The following is a 24,185-nucleotide window of genomic DNA, read 5'->3' on the forward strand; positions in this document are numbered from 1 at the left end:
CTTGGCCCACACTGATTCACCTGCCACTGGGAAAGGGCTTGCCACCCAGCCTCTCTCTGCAAACACCTCCCTTAGCTATCTGGGTGCAGCTGGAGCTGTGGGCATGGCATCTCACCTCACCCGCAGCAGCATCAGTGAGCCGATCCCTAGCTGTGGCTCCCAAAGTCTTGGTCAGAAGGAATCCAGGAAATCACCTGATGTAGCCCAGCATCTTACAGGTAAGAGGATGGAGGACCAAGTATGTTAAGGCTATGCATGAATTCTAACTGCATAAAATAAATCTTGTTTGCTTTTTTGGACAGTCAGCAGAGCAGGGGCATGCAGTTGACACAGTGAGCTGAACTTTGGAAAAGCCTCCCATGAGATCTTGCAAATGAGATGGAAAAAATATGGACTGAATCCAAATAAGGTTAGACAGATTGATGACTGATTTAAAGACTACTAATAAATTACTTAATGCTTCCTTGGATGCTCTCTTCAGAGTAGGTTCTTAGTTGCAGCTCTCATTCCAGGCCAAATTTTAATACTCTTGGATGATGGCACAAATTCACTCCTTTAAATAATATTGAGTGGGTGCCTACTCTGCACTGGGCACTCATGGCACTGTTGAATGAAAGCAGAGCCTCTGCCCTCACAGAACCCACCATCCACCGAGGACATAGAGGTCAATCAGAGTGAAACACAAATGGCTGTGCAGTAAGGGCTGTGACAGGGAGGAAGGTCCCTACTGTCAGAGCACATCAAAGGGGAGTTTCATCTCAGGGCGGGTAGGGGCAATCAAGGAAGACTTCCCTACACAAGTGCCTTTTAAGTTAATATCTGAAAGATACATAAGAGCTACAAAGACAAGAGGAAAAAGAGTTCCAGAGAGAAGGACTAGCTTGTCCCTCTGGGCCCTGTGCCAGGAGGCAGTGTGACTAGGGTGAAGGAATGAAAGGCCAGAAAGCCAAGGGTGTGGGAGCCAGGAGGACCTGCATCCATCTGCTGAAATGTAAGTTCCATGAGGGCAGAGGATTTGAATTATTTTTCTCACTGCTGTATGCCCAGTGCCTAGAGCTGTGCCTACTGCATAGTAGGTACTGAGAAATATTGAGAGAATGAATGGAGGGATAGATGGATGCTAATGAGTATGTAAGAGATATGAACAATAGAAATTTTGTAGGTTTTTAGGCAATGGGATGTTATTTTGTAGAGGCTTCCCTGGTGGCTCAGACAGGAAAGAATCTGCCTGCAATTTGGGCGACCCAAGTTTGATACCTGGGCTGGGAAGATCCCCTGGAGAAGGGAATAGCAACCCACTCCAGTATTCTTTTCTGGAGAATTCCATAGACAGAGGCTACAGTCCATGGGGTCGCAAAGAGTCAGACATGACTGAGCAACTAACACTTTGACTTTTCAAGCATTTGGAAGTTACGAACTGTTTTGTAGAGATTAGCCTGGCTTCAGGCTAGAGAAAGGACTGGAGGAGGTAGGAATTCAATGTGTGTGATCAGCCAGAATAAACATTCCGTTTCTGGATGAAGATCAAACTAAACGGGGGTACTGCAGAGAGAACAAAGCAAAGAGTATTGAGAAGTGTTTAGGGGACTTGGTGAGGAACTCCTGCACATGAGCTGGTGAAAGCCATTGGTGAGGGGGCACAGAGGGTGAACAGAAACAGAATCAGAATTCACCATTATCTCAAAAGTTTGAAGGAAATGGCTCAGTAAGATAACAAGCAAATAAAATACATGTAAAAATCTTAACTCAAAGTACACTCAAAAATACAATGACACAGTACAGGTAGGGAAATGACTGAAAAACAACGCAAAGAAGAAACATGTCAGAGTCTTACCCTCAATCTCCAAGCAAGAATTATCTGTAAATGAGGCTACCAAACATTAATGCAATTCAGACTACACAAGGAGACATACTGTGTAAGAAAACAAGATGGCAAATCCTGCTGGACTCTGGGCTGACTAACGTGACTATGCATTCAGCTCAAAGTGACAGATATTAAAATAGACTTTTATCGACTGGAAATTCTTGAGAAAAGGGCCACTAATGACTCACTAAAGCAAGTCAGTACATCAAGGAATACCTCAGTTAACAAGAGGACATTTAGCAAGCATGAGAAAAAACTCAGAGGGAATAGTCACATTCCAGTACTTAAAGGCTGTCATGAGAGTGCGAGATTATACTTCGATGGTCTCTGGGAGTCTAATCCAGGGTGGGTGTAACAGGAACCAAGATTTCCACTTAGTGACAGAAAGTTTTCTAAATCAGTCTGCCCAAAATAGAAGTCTTCAGCAAGTGCAGAGTCTCTTTTGAGGAAGAGTAAGCACATGCAGACTGAGCGAGGGTGGGGCCGGGTCGTGAGATTACAGGGCCTGTGTTTCTGGCTGCCTGGATTCAGAACTTGATTCTCAATGCTACATGGAAACCTCAGGATCATTTTAAGGAGGGCAGCAGCCTGCTTATATCCTGGGAGGACCCCTTCTGTTACTACGGATTCCCTGGGCATTGGCCTCTCAGGCTTGGTCAGCAGTGTCCAGAACAGGCACCAGCTCACATCCAAGTACTGACACTCTGCCTGGCCTTGCACTGAACTTATAGATCAGTCTGGGGAAAAATGACATCTTGACAACATTGACTCTTCCAATCCATGCATGCAATATGTCTCTCCATGTATGAGGTCTAGTTCAATTTCTCTCATCAGTCCTTCGTAAATGTGAGCATATAAATCTTGCATGTATTTTATTAGACTTATCTCTATGTTTTTCATGTTTTGGGTACTGTTGTAACATGTTGTTTGTAGAGTCTTTAGGATTTCCTACATAGATCATCATGTCATCTACAAGTGAAGACAATTTTTATTTCTTCCGTTCTTATCTTAATACCATTTATTTCTTGTTCTTGTCTTCAATACAATTTTGAATAGTAGTAAGAGTGGATATCCTTGCCTTGTTCCTGATCTTAGAATAAGCATTCAGTCTTTCATACACTAAATGTGACGCTAGCTATACATTTCATGGTCGATCTGTATTAGACTGAAGAACCTCCCTATCATCTCTAATTTCTTGAGAGATTTTATTATGAACAGATGTTGGATTTGCTAAAATACTTTTTCTGCATCTATTGAGATCATCTTTTTTTTTAATCTGTTGATATGGTGATTACATTGATTAATTTTCTTTTTGTTAATTTATTTTCAAATATTGAACTAACCTTGCATTACAAGGATAAAACCACTTGTTCATCTTGCGTTATCCTTTTTATATATTGCTGGATTTAATTTGCTAATATTTTGCGAAGGGTTTTTATATCTATGTTGGGAAGAGGGGGATATTTGGGCTGTAGATTCTTTTCATGTAATGTTTTTGTCTGATTTTGATATTAGGTTAACATTGGATTCATAAAATGAATTGGAAAATATTCCATCCTCTTCCATTTTGGGGGGAAAAATCTCTAGAATTAGTGTTATTCCTTCCCTGAGTGTTTGGTAAAAATCACCACTAAATTCACATGGGCTAGGAGTTTTCTTTGAGTTTTTAGCTAGAAATTTAATTTTTAATAGGTATGCCATTGTTTGGGCTATATATTTCTTCTTGAGTGAATTTTGGGAGTTTGGGTCTTTCAGGCAATTTCTTCATCTCATGTAAATTCTCAAATTAATACAAAGCTATTCATAATATTCCCTCATTAACTTTTTAATTTCTGTAGGATCTCTAACAAAGTCTTCTCCTTAATTTCTGATATTGGTAATTGGTACCATCTTTCTCTTTTTTTAATTAAATATATTGGACAGAAATTTATAAATTATAGTTTTGTTGACTTTTCCCTGTTGTTTTTCTGGTTTCTATTTTGTTGATTTCTGCTCTTATCTTTATTTCTACCTTTCTGCTTCTTTTGTATTTAACTTCCTTTCCTTTTTATAATTTCTTAAGGTGGTAGCTAAGATAATTGTAATGAGACTTTTCTTCTTTATAAGTGCTTAGTGCTCTATAAATCACACATATTTTTATAGGTTGTCTAATTTTCATTTGTCTAATTCAATTAGCATTTCCTTTATGATTTCTTCTTTGGTCCATGGGTTATTTAGAAATGTATCTTTTAATTTTTAATTATTTAGAGATTTCTTGCTGTTTCTCTCTCTTTTACTTCTAGTTGAATGCTATTATGTCAGAGAACATGCTTTGTATTATTTTGATCCTTATAAATTTGCAGAGATTTGTTTTGTGGCCTGGAATATGACTTAACTTAGTGAATATTCCTCATGTATTTGAAAAGAATGTTTACTTTGCTATTGTTATTTGTTCTATACATGTTAATTAAGTCAGTGAAAGTCTCTTAGTCATGTCTGACTCTTTGCGACCCTGTGGGAAAGTCCACGGAATTCTCCAGGCCAGAATATTGGAGTGGGTAGCATTCCCTTCTCCAAGGGATCTTCCCAACCCAGGGATCAAACCCAGGTCTCCTGCATTGCAGGCGGATTCTTTACCAGCTGAGCCACAAGGGAAGCCCAAGAATACTGGAGTGGGTCGCCTATCCCTTCTCCAGAGGATCTTCCTGACCCAGGAATTGAACCAGGGTCTCCTGCATTGCAGACGGATTCTTTACCAACTGAGCTATCAGGGAAGCCCCTAATTAAGGGGCTTAAATAAGTCAAGTTGGTTAATAATGTCCTTCAGGTGTTTGACCACAAGTTGGCTGAGAGTGTCCTCAGTGTTCTTCAGGTCTTCTTTAGAAGTCATACAATCATAAATATATATGCACCTAATAGTAGAATTTGAGACTATAAGAAGGAAAATGATATAACTTGGAAAAGAAAAATCCACAATTATATCTGGAGACATTATACTAATTGATGCAACAAGTAGAAGAAGAGAAGGTACAAGAGAAAAGAATAAAAGAAGTAGAAGTTCAACCCCTTTTTATCCCTATGATGATGATCATATCATCATCCTTAAACATTTATTGGCTTCCTGGAATACACTTCACCATGAGGGGTTGCAAAGTCCTGTTTCTACAAGGGCCAAGCAGATGAGTAAGTTAGTGGAGTTGGCTGGGTGACACTAGCTTTGTGGAGGTCAGGGAAATAATAGGAAGTGATACAGCCTTGATGCCCAGGAGGGAACATGCCCAGTCTAAAGAGGAATGCCCTGCTCAGCCATTACGAAATGAGAAACATGATCTGAAGTGTGACTCAACCTGATGTGGCATGGAAACAAGAAATCCACATCTTCAAGTGAAATATCCCTATTTTTAAATGTTGGAAAGGTAAATCAGAATGATATTTGAAACAATGTGTGGGCCAGTACTTTAGTACAACAAACTTGCCTGCAGGCAAAAACTAGCCCAAGGGCCTCTGCTTTGCAGTCTCAGGAATAAATGCTTATTCTTCCTCTTGAAGAATTCACAATTTAGTTGGAGTAATGAGCTATGCACCTGGTTTACACATTTCAAGGGAAAATGTGGTGGGATCCATTGAGAGATAAAAACAAAATGCAGAATATATTCAGACTTTCACTCATTCAGCATGCATTTATCACTTGCCATGTATGTATGTGCATTCGTGCTCAGTTCAGTTCAGTTCAGTCCAGTCACTCAGTCGTGTCCGACCCTTTGCGACCCCATGAATCGCAGCACGCCAGGCCTCCCTGTCCATCACCAACTCCTGGAGTTCACTCAAACTCATGTCCATGAAGTCGGTGATGCCATCCAGCCATCTCATCCTCTGTTGTCCCCTTCTCCTCCTGCCCCCAATCCCTCCCAGCATCAGGGTCTTTTCCAATGAGTCAACTCTTAGCATGAGGTGGCCAAAGTATTGGAGTGTCAGCCTCATCATCAGTCCTTCCAAGGAACACCCAGGACTGATCTCCTTTAGAACGGACTGGTTGGATCTCCTTGCAGTCCAAGGGACTCTCAAGAGTCTTCTCCAACACCACAGTTCAAAAGCATCAATTCTTTGGTGCTCAGCTTTCTTCACAGTCCAACTCTCACATCCATACATTACCACTGGAAAAACCATAGCCTTGACTAGATGGACCTTGTTGGCAAAGTAATATCTCTGCTTTTCAATATACTATCTAGGTTGGCCATAACTTTCCTTCCAAGGAGTAAGCGTCTTTTAATTTTATGGCTTCAATCACCATCTGCAGTGAATTTGGAGCCCAAAAAAATAAAGTCAGCCACTGTTTCCACTGTTTCCCTATCTATTTCCTATGAAATGATGGGACCAGATGCCATGATCTTCCTTTTCTGAATGTTGATCTTTGAGCCAACTTTTTCACTCTCCTCTTTCACTTTCATCAAGAGGCTTTTTAGTTCCTCTTCACTTTCTGCCATAAGGGTGGTGTCATCTGCATATCTGAGGTTATTGAAATTTCTTCCAGCAATCTTGATTCCAGCTTGTGCTTCTTCCAGTCCAGCGTTTCTCATGATGTACTCTGCATATAAGTTAAATAAGCAGGATGACAATATACAGCCTTGACGTACTCCTTTTCCTGTTTGGAACCAGTCTGTTGTTCCATGTACAGTTCTAACTGTTGCTTCCTGACCTGCAGTCGTGTCCAACTCTGCAACCCCATAAACCCTCCAGGCTCCTCTGTCAGTGGGATTCTCCAGGCAAGAATACTGGACTGGGGTTGCCATTCCCTTCTCCAAGGGGTCTTCCTGACCCAGGGATAAAACCCACATCTCCTGTGTCTCCTGAGTTGCAGGTGGATTCTTTACCACTGAGTCACCAGGGAAGCCCCTCAGTTCAGTTCAGTCACTCAGTCGTGTCCAGCTCTTCGTGACCCCATGGACTGCAGCATGCCAGGCTTCCCTATCCATCACCAACTCCCAGAGCTTACTCAAACTCTTGTCCATCGAGTCAGTGATGCCATCCAATCATCTCATCCTGTTATCCCCTTCTCCTCCCACCTTCAATCTTTGCCAGCATCAGAGTCTTTTCCAATTAGTCAGTCCTTCACATCAGGTGGCCACAGTATTGGAGTTTCAGCTTCAGCATCAGTCCTTCCAGTGAATATTCAGGACTGTTTTCCTTTAGGATTGACTGATTGGATCTCCTTACAGTCCAAGAGACTCTCAAGAGAGTTCTCCAACACCACAGTTCAAAAGCATCAATTCTTTGGCACTCAGCTTTCTGTATTATATCCATACATGACTACTGGAAAAACCATACCTTTGACCAGATGGACCTACCATATTCCAGGTATTATTCTAGAGAGTGGCATCTCATCAATGAAATCCTTGCTCTTAAGGATCTTATAGTCAAGTGAGAAGATAGTGAAAAATCACAAATAAATAATGTAGTGAGTTATGAATGGTTCTTTCCACTTATTCTTTGCCAGCTGAGCCACAGGAGAAGCCCAAGAATACTGGAGTGGGTAGCCTGTCCATTCTCCAGTGGATCTTCCCGACCCAGGAATTGAACTGGGGTGTCCTGCACTGCAGGTGGATTGTTTACCAATTAAACTATCAGGGAAGCCCTATACGTGGTTATGTACTATGTTTTAGTTAAAAAAATAAATAAATAAAGATTGGAACTGCCAGGGTAGAGGGACTATAGGTTTTACTAGGGAAGAGAGAGATGTGGTCACCGAGAAGGTTATAACTGAGCAAAGATTTAAGGACATGAGGAAGGGATGCACGAATACGCAGAAGAGGAAGCCAGGAACGGGAAGAGCCAGTGCAAAGTCTCTGAGGCAGGAGTGTTCCCGGCATGATAGAGGAAGACCAGAGTGGAAAGTGTTGCTTGAACAGAGTGACCTAAGGTGAAGAGGAATCAATGAAGTTGCACAAGAAGCAGAGAACCCCTTAAAAGGGAGTAATTGAATAGTGTTATGTGAAAATTCTATTTACAAAGCTGTGCACAGAGTTAAGATAAACCAGCAAGGTCAGGCCCTGGAGAGGTAGCAACAGCTAGCCACCTTAGCACTCAGAAGCAGGCATCAGAGAGCAGAATTTCTGGACCTTGGAGGGCTGACTGTAGGAGAGGGCTGTGGCAGATGTGATCTTTGGTAAAGGAACACAGTCATGGCCACAACCAGGCTTAGCAAGGAAAGAAACAGAGGTCTAAATAGCTCAACTTCTCTCAGCTCCTGTTTCTCCTTCCTGTACCAGTGCCTGCTATCAACAGGTCAACTCCAAGCCAAAAGGCAGTGGAGCTTGTTTGAAGATACCTGTGTCCAGTCTCCTGGCAAAGAGAGGAGAGTGGAAAAGGCTGGAGGATGAATTTAGAGGGACAAAAGGAGAGTCTACAGGACAGAGAGAGTAGTTGAAGTCAGAGACCTGTGGTTTTAATGTCAACTTTTGCTCTAAGTTGAAATGTGGGGCCACTGCAGGATTTTTAGCAGAAGAGTAATATGATTTGACCTTTACTCTGTAAGGACTCATTCTGGCTACTCTGTAGAAATTGGCTGTGGGTGAGAGAAAGGCAGGGGTACAGGCTGTCGGTCCTGACTTTTACCACAGTAGTAGCAGTGGAGGTGGTGAGAAGAGTTCTAATTCTGGGTCTATCCAAGTGGATACAAAAAAAGTCTGGATGGATTAAGTGTAGGATGTAAGAGAAAGACAAGCATCAAAAAGTGACTAATGTTTTGGTCTGAGCACCTAGAAAGATGGAGTTGTCTTTGAGATGGGAGAGCCTGCAAGTGAAGCTAATTTAAGTGGATAGATGGGTGGATGGGTGGGCAGTGGATATATTAAGCCTGAGTTTATTAGTTGTACAAATGAAGATGCCAAGTAGATAGTAGAATAGCCTAGTTTGGAGTTCATAAGAAAGATTTGGACTAAAAATATAAGCTTGGAAACTATTAACGGGGAAATATATCAAAAATATGAGAAGGAAATTAAAAGACACTCACTCCTTGGAAGGAAAGTTATGACCAAGCTAGATAGCATATTCAAAAGCAGAGACATTACTTTGCCAACAAAGGTCCGTCTAGTCAAGGCTATGGTTTTTCCAGCAGTCATGTATGGATGTGAGAGTTGGACTGTGAAGAAAGCTGAGCACCGAAGAATTGATGCTTTTGAACTATGGTGCTGGAGAAGACTCTTGAGAGTCCCTTGGACTGCAAGGAGGTCCAACCAGTCCATCCTAAAGGAGAACAGTCCTGGGTGTTCATTGGAAAGACTGATGCTGAAGCTGAAACTCCAATACTTTGGCCACCTCATGCTAAGAGTTGACTCATTGGAAAAGACCCTGATGCTGGGAGGGATTGGGGGTGGGAGAGGGGACGACAGAGGATGAGATGGCTGGATGGCATCACCGACTCAATGGACATGAGTTTGGGTAAACTCCAGGAGTTAGTGATGGACAGGGAGACCTGGTGTACTGCGATTCATGGGGTCACAAAGAGTCAGACAGGACTGAGCGACTGAACTGAACTGAACTGAACTGAACTGAAACACTTCCAAATGGGGAAACGAAGGCTTCATGGAGGAGGTGGCATGTAGTGTGCATCTTGAAGGATAGATTTTGACAGCAGAAAAAAATGAGAAAAGTATTCCAGATGGAGGGAAAGTCACTAGTAAAAGGGCTAGAATAGTAAATTGGAGGCATGTATGGGGAAGGCCAGGTTGGAAGGGCTGTAGCCTTGCTGTTCAGGGAATCAGGGCAGAAATGGAACTAGAACGTGGTTCCCCACTTCTAGTTCTTTCATGCCTCTGTCATATACTCATCAAATATTTATTTACCACCTACTTGGCCTAGGGGATATGCTCTGTTCTGGATGTTAAAATAATAACACTTATTGTGCAGTAATTATGCACTCAATGCAAAAAACACAACTTAATCATCAACAAAATAAAAAAGGCAAATGGGAGGAATTATTTGCAAATCATAGATCAAATAAGGGGTTAATATTCAAAACATATAAAGAACTGATACAGCTCAAGAGCAAAAAATAACTCAAAAAAATTTAAAAATGAGCAGAGGAACTGAATAGATGTTTTTCCAAAGCCATACAAATTATCAACAAGTACATGAGAAGATGCTAACATTGCCATTCATTAGGGAAATGCAAATTAAAACCACAATAATATATCACCTCACACCTGTTAGAATGGTCATCATCAAAAAGACAAGAGATAACAAATGCCAGCATGGATGCAGAGAAAAGCGAACCCATGCACTGTTGGTAGGAATGTAAATTGGTGCTGGCACTATAGAAAGTAGTATGGAGTTTCCTCAAAATTAAAAATAGAACTGCTGTATGATCCAGCAATTCCACTTCTGGATACATATCTGATGTAAATTAAGTCACTGCTCGAAAACATAACCGCATCCTCATGTTGATTAAAGCTTTATTTACAATAGCCAAGACATGAAAACAACTTTGGTACCCACTGATAGATAAATGGAAAATGTGATATGTGCATGGAATATTATTCAGCTATGAAAAAGAAGGAAATCCTCTCATTTGTGACAAGATGGATGAACCTTGAGGGCATTATGCTGAAAGAAATAAGTCAGACAAAGACAAATACTGTATGATCTCACTTACACATGGAATCTAGAAAAAGCAAACTCAGAAACAGAGAACAGATTGGCGGTTGCCAGAGGTAGGGGATGATTGGGTGGGCAAAACAGGTCAAGGTAGTCATAAAATACAAACATCTGTTATAAGTCCTGGGGATATCATGTGCAGCATGGTGACTATAGTTAACAATACTGCTTTTTATATTTGAAAGTTGCTGAGACAGAAGATCTTAAAAGTTCTCTTCATAAGAAAAAAAATTTTGTAACTGTGTGAGGTGATGGATGTTAACTGGACTTACTGTGACCATTTTGCAATATGTACAAATATCAAATCATCATTTTGTGCACCAAAAACTGTTATATGTCATCTTCTTGCCTGGGAAATCCCATGGACAGAGGAGAATGGTGGGCTACAGTCCATGGAGTCACAGAGAGTCAGACACAACTTAATGACTAAACAACAACAATCTCAATGATACTGGGGAAAAAAAAAGTCATTTTTAAAAGGAAATATACAAAATAGTAAAACCAAAAACAAAGAGCAAGAGTGTTTACAGAACACCAGCTTTGTGCTGGACGCTCTTCCAGGCGCTAGGCATAGGACAAGGAATGAAATGGACCAAGGTCCCTACTCTTGTGGAACCTTCAGAAGGCAGTTTGTGCAGCTTTAGTCGAGACCCACCTGGCAAGAAAGGGTCCTTTCTGGAGACTCACCTACAGCCCTAGTCCAACAGCCGCTGGTCTCTTACCTACTGTCTACTCTACCTTCCATATCAAGGCTCCCAGAGGCCAGTTCTTCAGTTTTTACAGCTAATATTTTATTTAAATTTTATATTTTCAGGATGAAAGCTTTCTGTGTTATATGTAATAATATAAATAAACTTTGGTCAATAAAGTATAAAACAAAAAAAAACTTTACTTAATCCTTATAACACCCCATAAGAAATACACTAACATTACCCCCAGTTTGTGTGCATGCATGCTAAGTCGCTTAGTCCTGTCCAATTCTGTGTGACCCTATGGACTGTAGCCCACCAAGCTCCTCTGGTGGGGTAGAATACTGGAGTGAGTTATCCCCAGTTTAGAGATCAGCAAATAGTGACTCACCCAATCTTACCCACTGACACAGCACAGCAGACTCAGGGCTTGAGCCCAGGAGGGTTACTTCAGGGCCCTGGTCCTCACCACTCTGGTTAGTGCCCAAAGCTTTGCCAGGAGGACCGATCTCCGTCTGTGCCGTGTAGCCAGGAGGCTGTCAGAGGTGTAGATAGGCCACCACACCATGGGCAAGGTGAGGCCCAGACTTCCCTCTGCGTGGGGTGAAAGCGAGCCCTTGCCAGGGGTCAGCTGAGCAACTAGCCCCACGGCTCAGGAAGGAGAAATGGCTGCTGATCTGCTGACCAGGGCAGAGGTCACCATGCTGCCAGCTCTGACCTCACCCAGGACTGCTGACTGCTCTTGCCAAAACATCAGTTTCCTATTTCTTGGCTCCCACAGCCAATCTGAAGTCAAGGGCAGGCAACCGATGCCTCACCCTAGAAGGACAGCAGTGAAAAGTGTCCTTACAGTAACATGTCCACTCCCCAACCCCAGTTAAAGGTAAAGAAACTGAGTCCCATAGAAACTGAGTCATTTGGTCAATACTTTTAGACAATTTTGTGGCAAAGTCTGTATCAGGACTCAAACTTCAGGACTCTCAGTTTGGCATGCTTCCACAGAACATGACAGATTAATCAGTTCATGTTTCAGAATTAGGTTCCCTAGTGAGCAGGCTAGGATAGGATGGGGTGTGTGTGTGTGTGTGTGTGTGCGCGCGTGCAGTTGGACTGTGCGTGCCAAGTACAAGCCCTAGGGCTGACACTCCCTACCACTCCCAAGGAAAAGAATTTCTCCTCAGTCTAGTTTAAGAAAAATTCAGGTTTTCAAGAAATGGGAGAGGAAGGAGGAGCCCCTCCATTCAGTGAGTCCATCTCAGATGTCTTTCTTGGGTGTCCAGGTGCCCACAGCCTGTGCAGGTGCAAGGCTGGAAATGGTGAGAAATGGAAGGAAGCTGAATGCCTGTCAATATGGAAGTGGTCTAATAATGACAGTGCATCTAGTCAGCAGTGAAAAAGCATGAAGCAGGTCTAGATAGAGGGTCAAGGGAAGACCTCTGAGATGTATTATGAAGTAAAAACTAAAGAAACCTGTATATAGTGCATATGGTGTGGACCCATTTATGTACAAAAGCATACTGTATATGTGACTGAATGTATAAAGGGGTCACATCAGCCTGATGATGACAATTTGTTCATTTATTCCATAGATGCTCATGGAAGGCCCCTGTGCCCCTCCACTGGGCTGGATGAGAGGATCAGCAGAGAGCAGGGAAGACAACATCCCTGCCTCCTGTAGCCAGGTGAGGAGACAGTGGTAGTAGGAGAAGAGAAAACAGTACTATCAGTACTAACAGGACTATCTCTTTTTCAGAAGAGAAAACAGAAAAGAGTACTCTCTCTTTTTTAAGTACTCTGTGTTATCTGAGGATTTTAGCAACAGTAATTTACTTGTGAATGTGTCATTATAAATAAGCAAAAGAAGAAGGTGGTTGGAGAAGGGAGAAGGAGGAGAAATTCATGGCTAAGTGTGGGGTGGCAGAGGTGACCTTGGAAAGGAGGCATGAAGTATCTCCTTCAAGGGTTATATCAATGGTGATCAAAATCTCTGGAGAGAATAATGTCATTGGGAATTTTATATATACCTCCTAGATGATTTTGATTAGCTGAAATTTTGGCAAATACTGCCCCAGGGGTTCCTTTCATAGGGATGAGGGACAAGGTATAAACTTCAGGAATCTTTAAACGGACTAGCTCTCCTTTCTTCATCTTCTGATCCATACCAAAATTAATTTTAAAGACTTAACCAGCAGGGGGCAGCACGGGCCAGGCCTTTGAGCTACAGAGAACAATCACACTGAGGATACTATGGTCGTACCACAACCCAGGCTTCTAAGTCGGATTCTGAGGATTATTTTAACTAAATGAGACTTGGAGTCCTAACCTCTGGTATGACGTGCATCCCATGTATGAACGCTGTCATCAGTGTGAAGCAACAGAGTTTTTTGGTGTTTTATTTTTCATTACTCAATTCCAGTGGTTCCCATCCAGGGGCAGCTTGGCCTCCTGGGAGACATTTGATGGGAGACATTTTTGTTGTCACAACTGGCTACTATCTTCCAGTGGGTAGAGGCCAGAGATGCTGCTACTCATCCTGCACTGCACAGGACAGCCCCCATAGCGATAAATTGTTGTTTAGTTGCTCAGTCATGTCCGATTCTGCAACCCCATGGACTGTACCTCACCAGGTACCTCTGTCTATGGGATTTTCTGGGCAAAAAATTACCCAGCCCAAAATATCAATGGTGCTGTCCTATTTCACCCTCTTACACTAATCTGTATCTTTGTCAACTTACCGAATAATTATCTAAATATTTCAACTGTTCTGGGGAAAGAAATAGATGATAGGCAGTTATTCACATCAGATACCTTAGAGTTCTTGTTTTCCATTGAGCAGGAAATGTAGTGGCTGAGGGGTCCCATGTTTGGGTATGAATGCCAGTTCTCTCATTGACAAGCTGGCTGGAAATGGATATGTTATGAAGAAATCTCTCAACTTTTATTCTCTCAGATGTCAAATGACTATAAACCCCATGAGGGCAGGGACTGCCTCTGTTTGGGGCAATGAAATATGTACATTCTTCTGGCACATAGCAAGTGTTTGTGTGTTTATTGAAGGAAGGAATGGTACTTTGCTTATAACCTAATCATTTTTTGCAATCTGTTTTGATTGCTGCTTTTAAAATCTTATTGAAAACTTGACTGTTGGGGACTATTTTTATTGACTATACCTTGTTCTAGCAGAGCCAGACCTGCACTGCAGGGTGTGTATAGTATCCTGCACTACACATGTCCCTGTATCGGTAGTGGGAAAGACTGTAGGTTCTAGGTTTAAGCCTGGGTTTAAATCTGAGCGCCAGTCCTACATAAGCTTAGGCACTTGATTTACCCTCTTTTAGTTTCAATTTCTCCATCTGAAAAATGGGGTAATAATTCCTATCTCATAGGGCCCTTGAAAGAATTAAAGTTAAATTAAATAATGTCTGCAAAGCCCTTAATCCAGTGCCTGGCACACAGCAAGCTCTTAGTAAAAGGAGGCTTAATAATGCTTCTGGCCTCCAGCCTCCCAATCGAGGGCATCTGCTTAGTTACCTCTCCAACGAGAAGCAGAGACCCAGCACTGCAATCCAAATCTGGCCCCAGAGGCCATGCTGACCCAGCTCCTTTCTGCTGGATGAAAATTTGGGGACGCAGCCTTCTTATTCACACTGCATGTGCCTGAACGAGGAGTTTTGGAATATCCCATAGTCTTCTCTATACCCACTTAGTCATATTCAGAATACTGCCTCATGACTAGATACACAGAATTTTCATTCTGCTAAAAGGTCAAAGGACACTAATAAAGATGTCAACACTGAAAACCGTTTGCAAAGCACAGAAACAAATGAGGACAGAAAACTGCAGTCTTTGACTCAGTAATGAATTTTGCATAAAGGGCTCCATATTACAGTGCACCAGAGACCATACTGCCACACACTCTGCATTCTATTTTTTATGAGAAAGAGGAAAATGGAGAAAAAAAAAACAACACTAAATTGGTATTAAGGGCATATTAAAGAAAGTGTATTCAAGCATATATCTTGATTTGAGCATGTGGGCCCAAATCATTTATATTTTATGGCATAGTAAAAGCTTGGAGCTGAAAAGAAGCATCAAGTCCAGTTCCTTCACATTCCAGCTGAGCAGACTGAAGCATCTGGGCATTAAGTCACAGGCCCCACACCTTCAGCACTGTGGTGGCCCACTTGGGAAGAGGAACCGTGGGGCTTGTCTCTTTGTCCAATCCTACTTGACTTGGGGATTCAACTCCAGACTGGAGGGAACCAGAAATAACTTGGGTCCTTCTCCAAGTGCACTCTTCTCACTGGCTCATAAAGGTCGTGCATTCCCTGAATCTTTACTGAGCATCAGCTATGTGCCAGACATCATTCTCTTGAGTTCCAGAGGAGAACAGGACAGGTGCCTGTTCCTAGTGCCCCTCCCTTCCAGTGGGCAACCCAGTGGGAGAAAGTACACAAACAAATTGAACAACATAACTTCCAGTGGTGTCCATTCCCTGGGAGAAATAAAACAGCACATTGTGGCAGAGGAGGACTGCTGGGGAAGGATGGCTTGCAAGGCCTCTCTCAGAGGAAAGTTCACTAGAAATGAGTCTTGAGCCACAGGAAGGAGCCACTCACATGGACATTGGAGGGAAGAGCTTCCGATCAGAGGGAACAGCAACCGGGGCAAGTGTGGGAGGGAGGTGTGCACAGAAAGGACGCCTGTGTGGGTGGAACAGAGTGAGTCAGGGACGGATGCCAGGACAAGAGGTCAGAGCCTGGGCAAGGCAGCCTACTGGGACTTGAGGCACTGGCCAGATGCCCCCCTACGATGTGGAAGCAGGATTGAGATTTGAACTGGAACCTCTCGTTTTTATGGTTCTGTGTCCACTGTGCTGGGCAGACCATCATGTAACCATGTCAGTTACAAGAGAACCCTGCCACTCTGGACTCTGGCCACACTGTGCTCACTCTTAGGACTTGACATGAGACAGGCCTCTGAAAACCAAGGGAGTACCCAGGAGCAGAGTGACCCGACTTCACGGCGATGGAAAGTGGACCCTCCCTTCCCTTTAGTCACCATGACCCATACAAGGGTCATGAATCAGCCCTGCCCGCCCAGAGGCTCAGTAGAGTCTGAGGTTAATTTTTTTTAATCATTATTATTAACATTTAATCACACAAGAGCTCGTGAATATACTTTTCTTTAAGAAAAAAGAATGTTCTTCCTTGGTGACTCCGTGGTAAAGAATCTGCCTGCCAGTGCAGGGGAGATGGGTTCAATCCCTGGTCCTGGAAGATCCCACATGCTATGGGACAACTAAAGCCTGTGTGCCACAACTATGGAAGTCCGCGTGCCTAGACCCCGTGCTCCGCAACAAGAGAAGCCACCACACTGCAGCTAGAGAAGACCTCACTCGCCACAGCTAGAGAAGGCCCGGGCGCAGGAATGAAGACCCAGCACAGCCAGAAATAAATAAATCTTTAAAAAAAAAAAAAAAAGAATGAAATAGAACACAGACCCTAAGCTTCTTTCCTCCAGTCCTGATCATCTTGTCAGCCCTACACCTCTATCCCACCTAGAGACAAATACCATGATTATCAATAAGTGGGAAGCCTTCCAGGACATTTCTTATGCTTTAAAATGCATATGTGTGTACTCCTGGCAAAGGATAGTGTGATTTTTATGTCCATTTTAATAAATTATAGCGTACTGTATGTAGTGGTTCTGCAATTTGTTTTTGCTCCCCCCATCAGAAAATAGGTCTTGAATAACTATCCATGTTATGTAAACACCCACCTCTTTTTTGCTAATTGCTGTATATTTCTTAGCATTGGAGAAGGAAATGGCATCCCACTCCAGTATTTTTGCCTGGGAAATCCCACGGACAGAGGAGCCTGATGGGCTACAGTCCATGGGGTCTCCAGGGTCGGGCCACCTCCCTATGAATTGTCATTTAAACTGTTTCCTATTCTCTTTGTATTATAAATAAAATAAATGCTGTAGTGGGATTCCTTCTCTGTTCCCTTAGTGAGTGTTCCTCTGTGGCAGAAGTGGGACTTTACTCTTAGATGCAATTCCCAAATGGAAGCAGAATCAGTCATGAGAATCTCTAGTAACCTAGTGGTCATCTAGACCCCAGAGGCCTTTCCTCACCATTAGTTCACTGCATGGCGTTAGCCAATTCCCATCGCCTTTGGGACTCTGTAGAAAGAGGAACTTATTTTTGATGAATTCTGAGAACATCCACAGTAATTGTGATCTAAAACTTGATGACTGCAGGTGGTGAACCTGCAGGGTTCTCTCACAAGCAGAGGTTTGATTCCCTTTCAGAGGTTACAAGATTTTGCAGGAGGCCTGTGGATTGCAGCGTGCCCCTCCAGGCAGCGGCAGGCACTCTAATGGTGTTCCTGGGGAAATGACTAGTGCACATATATTGCCGAGTGCTGCCTGCCCTTTTCCATGGCCTTCCTGGATACCAGGGGATATGATGTCACTTTTTGCAAATTCTGTGTAAATAACTGAGCTTGGATCACTGAGTTATAATGAGATGAGGGGAAAATGATCACCACTTACTTTGCATAGGCTTTCATTTACAAAGCACACAGTTTCTCATTTCATTCCTGGAGCAATTCCGAGATACACACAAGAAAGGGAGAATAATAATACACATTATACTAAGGTTTAATGGACACTGTTTTTCATTACAGCTGAGCAGACTGAGACAACAATAATTAACTGATTGCCCAAAGTCACATAACTAGGAACTGAGAGCGAACCTGGAACCCAGATCTTCTAATTTCCAGTCCATTTCGTCTGCACACAGCAGCATGGCCTTGCCAACCGTGTAGCTGTGAAGACCCACTGATGTGCCGATCCTTAATTCTAGGAAAGACATGCATCCTCAGTAGCCTCTGAAGGATTTAGTGAAAGACCATATTCAGAGAGAATTTAGTTCTTTTATTTCTTTTTTTAAAATTATTTATTTTTAAGTTCAAGTATAGTTGATTTACAACGTTCTGCCAATCTCTGCCGTTCACCATAGCGGCTCAGTTATACACATTTATACATTCTTTTTACAATAAGATTTAGTTCTTAAAGAGCCAAGTGAATAAGGAGGGAAGACAGCCAAATTTGGGGGAAGAGGGCATGAGGGCTGTCATAACCAAACTCTAAAAAGAGGTGAGTGAATCCATGTTGTCTGAGAGACTTTTACTCCACCCATTAATTAGAGATACTCTCTCAGATACTTTAGCTAGCTGGTCATGGAAGGCCTCTCTCAGGAGGTATCAATCAAACTACAACCTAGGGGATGAGGAGATTCCAGCTTTGCAAGGAAACAGGAGAAAAGCAAACCAGGTACAGGGAACAGACAGCATGGGCACAGTTTCTAAGATGGACAAACTCACTGAAAGGCCAAGGCATCCCTCTGTGCAGGGAGCCAAAAGGAGACAGAGGTGTAAGATAAGGGGCCCAGAGGATGTTTCCAGGAGAAGATAGACCTGAGGGAATCTTCAGGAAATGAGCGACTTTATACAGGGAAGCACAGCAGAGGCGGACACCACTAGCAGAAGGGTAGACAGAAGAGAAATTATTGGTGAATAATGGGTAAGACTCAGTGTCTTACTGCAAAAGTGGATTAAGATAGAAGGCTCACTGAGGTCCCTTTTAGATTGGGCTTACCAGCACAGAAACCAAGCCTAGAGAAGGCTGGCCAAGGGAATGGTAGGCTGAATCCATGCGGAGCTGGCTCCACCCCAGCTCCTTGCTTCTGCCGGCAGGGCGGCTGTCAGGAAGGAGGTTCAGGCTGCGGTCGGATGTGAGCAGAACCCCGTGGTGGGACCGTCTGCTCAGAGCTCCCCCGCTGCCAGCGCTGCAGCCCCCAACACTCTGATCTCAGAGCCAGTTCCTTTGTTCCCCCCAGAAGCTTCCCAAAGACCTCAGGAACCCCTTTGATTTTTTTTTTTTTAACATTTCTCCACAAAACAATATGAGGAACAAAAGGAAAAAGCATGGCCCCATCTCAAAGCTCTCTCAACCAGAAAAACAGCCCTGGGTCCTGCCAATTCCACTTAGTTCGGGGGGCTCCCCCAGGAAGAAAAGAGGTGCAAACATGGCATTAGGAGCTACCACACATCTCCTGGTGAGAAGACCACACTTCCCTCGGACTTGGGTCTCATCACAGACCAGTGGTGCCCCTGGGCAGGTGGGGGGGAATCAAGGCTCCCTGCACCAGCCTAGAACATGGTCAGACCTTCTTCCAAACTCCAACCACAGGACACTCAGATGCTTAGAACCAAGAATGCTAGAGTGAAAGGAACCTCAGGACTCATCTGGTCGAAACTTCCATTTGTAAATACGGAAACTCTGGCCCAGAGAGTGTCACCTTACCAGTCAGTCTGGTTGTTCCAAACAAGAGCCAGGTATGTGAGCATGTACTCAAGGCCTGACACGGTGCTAAGCCATCATATCTGTCTTTGCTGGTGATGCTCACAGACAGGGAGGTATAGCTGTAAACGCAGCTTTACAGGCTAAGAAGCTATGGCCCAGAGAGGTTAAGTCACTTGCCTAATGTCACACAGCTGTGAAGAGTAGACCCAAAACTCTTATCCAGACCACTTTATTCCACCACTCCCAGGCTTATACAGTCCTGCAGCATCAGGACTCTAAGCAGGACCTCTGACCTCCCTGTCCATGTAGACACTCCCATCCCAGGTCCATGAATCCTGAATGTGATCCCAACCGTGTGTGCCCCACTCAGCTCTTCCACTGAGAAGTCATTAGACCCATCACTTTGGTCCTGTCTTGCCTCTCCCACAGACCTGTGATTTCCTTTTGCCACCTAATTCTGCACACTCCCCTTCCCCCAACCCTGTAACAAGCCAGGACGGTGGTTCCTTCCTCTTCAGCCTCAGCTCGAATGTCACCTGTTAGGGAGACACCCATCCCTGAGTGTCCATGAGTTCCCCCCTTCTCTTCCTCTGTAGATTGTAATAATAAGTCTGTGTGTTTATGTATTGTCCCCTCCCCCTGTCCCTGGCCAGGATGGTGCTTGGCACAGAATAAAAACCCTGTCAGAAGTTGTTGAATAAAGAACAAATGAATGAATGAACTAAAAAATGAAGAAATACCTTAGTTCTTCAAATACATTTCTGCCAAAATCTCTCACAGCTTACATTTGTCCAATGATTTTATTAAACCTACATAATCCAAAAACTCTGAACCAAGAGTCTGGTAATTAGGAGTGTGGCCTTCCAAGTCTTTATACATTACAGGTCTATATATATGTAGCACCTATATAGGTTCCCCTTTGTGGAAAAGATGATTTAGCACTATTTTGTATATCATGTATATTCTATATGTTCTTTACATTATCTATATATTATTATATACATTATATACCTATTATATCATATATAATGCAATATGCTGAAATATATACATTATCCTAAAGGCCATATTATATATATATGTATTTCTGCAATTTTCTTTTTTTATTTAATCACATACAATGAAAATCTTCCCTCACTACCACATGATGTAGATCTCTCATGCTGCTGAAAACTACACGTTATTTTTCAAATGCAAGTAAGTATAGTATTCCCTCTTTGAGGAATATTCAAATAGTCTAGGAATGGCAAGTAAATATATCAGATCACAAGCACCTCTGCCCACCGTTGCCATCCCTCATAGGCCAGAAGGGTTTTGTATTCAAGATGAGGATGGATGAGAGCATATTCAGTATTCATGAAAGGACAGGAGCAGCACAGTGGGGCTGGGGGCAGGCTGATGTGAGGACAGAAGGATAAGGTGGAGCTGGATGGGAACAGAGAAGTGCAACCACAAGGGAAAGTTGGAGCCTAGGGCTGTGTTAGGCAATAATAGCCACGAGGGGGCAGAAAGTGAGGAGGAGAGCCAGAGACCACCCCAGTTAGGGACAGGAAGTCAGTAAAGACGACAGCTCTTTGGGGAGAAGAGAAACATAATGGGGTAGCAGCATGGCTCCAGTTGGCCCCATGGTTTCCTCTTTCCCACTAAAGAAGGTTGAAATCTGTCTCCCAATGATTTTGCCACCTGGTTTTCCAACACCCAGGAGCATTTGTCTGTTTCCGAGTGCTACTTGTTTATCTCCATTCTGGAGTCATAAAGTTCCAAACAAACTTCCAAACAAAGGGACCCTCTGCTCTGCAGCTCTTAGCCCCATTCTCTTGCGAGGGCAGAGCCAAGATTCTGCTTTCCTAATGATTTTCACAGCCGATTCCACCAAGGATCCCACCCCCAGCTTCCTCCTGCGTCTTTCCCGGCTACCTCCGATTGTTATGGACATCCTCACTGGTATAGCTTTTCAAGCTTCTTTTAACCCTTTTCTTCCTATCCTAATAACTGTGCAAGAAAGATAAGATTGTTTCCCCAAAAGAAGCTAATTAGGGCTTTTAGAGTGGACCAATGGTCTCTCCAAAGAGCTGAATTCACCAGCATCCAGAAGGGTGTAGTGTTAAAAAAGCAACCCAAACAAGAAGAACTGGTCAGTTAAGCCCCTCCTTAGCTGGAAAGTTCTGAGGCATACTTTCATGGCCATCACTCTATGGAAAAGTAGAAAATGGCAGGACTCTCTCTCTGAAGGTAGGTATAAGTGAGGGATGATATTAATAATTAACTTACATCATCTTCATTTGCCTATCATTACGCTGAATATTTTCATACAACAATCTGTGAAGTAAGTACCATATTATAACCATTTTATAGATGAATAATTTGAGGCTCATAGAGGCTGAGTCTCTTGCTAGTGAGTGATGGAGCTGAGATTGAAAACCAGCCAGGCTGGAATTTGCTCCTGGGCTCTTAACCAAGCCCCAATCTGGTTTACCTAATTCATACTTGGCTTAGTTCATTACTGTCCTGCTCATTCCTACCAAAAGATTTATACTCCGGGAGGCCAAGGTCTTGTCTGTCTTCTTCTATCCCCAGCTGCCAGCACAAGTTCAGTTCAGTCGCTCAGTCGTCCTAGCACAAAGTAGGCAATAAATGACTCCTGAGTGAATAAATGAATGAGTGATATGTTTTTATTTGACTTTGTAAATCTGAAAAGTTCTGAACTTTGAGGTTTTGGGTGATAACTAAATATGTTCACTAAACAGTCTTTTTAATTTTACATGTTAAGTTTACCTGAACTTTCTCCCATGGTGAAAAATGATCTCTTTCCAAGCCTTAGAACCGAGCAAGTTACAGGTAACTTGGGAATTGAATAAAGAATCACAATCTGAAAATGTAGGGGGTCTCTAAAGAGATCTTTGGGAATCACTTACGTATTTATTAAACACTACTGTGTTTTCAGAGTTATCCCAGGCCTTTTCCGTAGCAGAGTGGTATGTGAATCACCTGGGATCCTTGTTCAACATGCCGAGCGGATCTCCAGGTGATTGTTATACAAACAAAATTGTGAGGAGGTTAGGGTTATTCCCCCTCTGTTGGCAACAATTCCTAGTAAGCTATCCCAAGGTGTTTCAAATCCACTGACCCTTCAGTTTATCTAAAGATGCTTTTGTTGTTATCACATCTCAGGGGGTGAGGTAGAAACACTGTATTTATCTAGGAGGTGTTCTTTCCCCAATTTTAAGAGGGTGGCTACCTACTTTATCCTGGCATCTCAGCATCTGGTACACTGACTCTCTCTCACAAAGGACCAATCTAGAAATGAGAAGATCTGGTACAGTTCAGCCACCAGATGCTGTGTGTCTGGGGCAGGTGGTGCAGCCTCTCTGTTTCTTGTCTACAAGTCGGGGGTGTGAGTGGTTCACAGCTTTTTTATTCTACACACACCAGTGACCTTCTATAGACAGGGATTGTGTGTCCTCTCAGCCTTGTTTTTCTATGCTCAAAAGAAATGGTTCTGTGACCATGAACTAGGTTCAGAAAGGTGACAGGGTAAGTAGTCAGAGGCATGTCAAGAATCTCATCCCACTGAATTAACCATGACCAGCAGAATCAGAATATAGGTTTCTTTAATACACACCTGCAAAAACTAACTACAGGGGAAAAAAACTTATGGCCATACAAAACTGGGTGAACCAGTGAGGCTGAGTCACTAGGGTACATACCTGATACTTGCCTCACACAGGAAAGTGTTTCAAAGTAGGTCTTTCTGGACCTTCTATTCTGAGGACTGATACTAGATCCAGAAAGGACTGGGGTAGTCTGTCAGTGAATATCTATTGATACCCACTATGTGTCAGGTGCTTTTCTGGGTGTTGAGGGCTTGGCAGTGAACCCTACTGACAAGACCCATACTTCGATGGAACTAACATTCTCATGGAGGAGAGGGATAATATTTAATATATATATATATATATAACAAATGAGTCAGTGATAAGGGGTATGAAGGGGAGGTAGGGACAGAGGTTAGGAGACTGGAGGAACCCATAATCTCTTATCCACTTGTCCAGCCCCCACCTTCTACCCTTGAGGAACATGAGGCAAAGCCAGCAGCGACCTGCTCAAGACCAGTCTACACCCAGCTGGTCAGAAGCGGAGTTGGAAGTGAACACTGTCTTCCTGCAAAGCCAATCCTTTCTTCACAGCCCCTCTCATGGAGGGTCTATTTTCCTGTCATTGTCTAGTTCTTAGACCCGAGTATCGAGGGAGGGAAGCAGCGCTCAAGCACCCCCTCGTTCGCCCCAGGACACAAGGTCCCATCCATTCCTCTTCACAGCCCAGGACCCAGAGAGAAGTCCGGGCGGGGCGGGGCCTGGACACGCGCCGGCGCGTCCAGCAGGTGGCAGCAGCGAGCAGCCGCGCCCCCCGCGCAGCCACCCGGCGAGCCCGCATCATGGATGTCGAGCTCTCCTATTTCGCTTTGCTCGCCTCAGAATTCGAGACCCCAGACGAGGACCAGGATTCATGAACTGGTCTCAGGGGCCCGGGCAGGGGCCTCTGGCTCCGGACGCTGGCCGAGAGGTGGGTCCCGGGGCGGGTCGCCGCTCGTGGACGCCGGGCGGGGACGCGCTGCCCAGCAGAGCCCG

General features: G+C 43.5%; 1 protein-coding gene across 2 annotated transcripts in view; it reads left to right on the top strand.

Annotated features, from left to right (window-relative positions):
- Positions 1–23,874: 23,874 nt before the first annotated feature.
- ABLIM3 (actin binding LIM protein family member 3) overlaps positions 23,875–24,185 on the top strand; it is a 136,656-nt gene continuing 136,345 nt past the window's right edge. Inside the window, exon 1 of one of the 2 annotated variants that reach the window (XM_055557952.1) lies at positions 23,875–24,120. The gene's annotated coding sequence lies outside the window, so the exon portion shown is untranslated. The remainder of the gene's footprint in view (positions 24,121–24,185) is intronic. The other variant, XR_008706150.1, reaches the window with a different exon arrangement.

The sequence above is a fragment of the Bubalus kerabau genome, chromosome 1, assembly GCF_029407905.1.
Source record: "Bubalus kerabau isolate K-KA32 ecotype Philippines breed swamp buffalo chromosome 1, PCC_UOA_SB_1v2, whole genome shotgun sequence".
NCBI classification, from domain to species: Eukaryota; Metazoa; Chordata; class Mammalia; order Artiodactyla; family Bovidae; genus Bubalus; species Bubalus kerabau.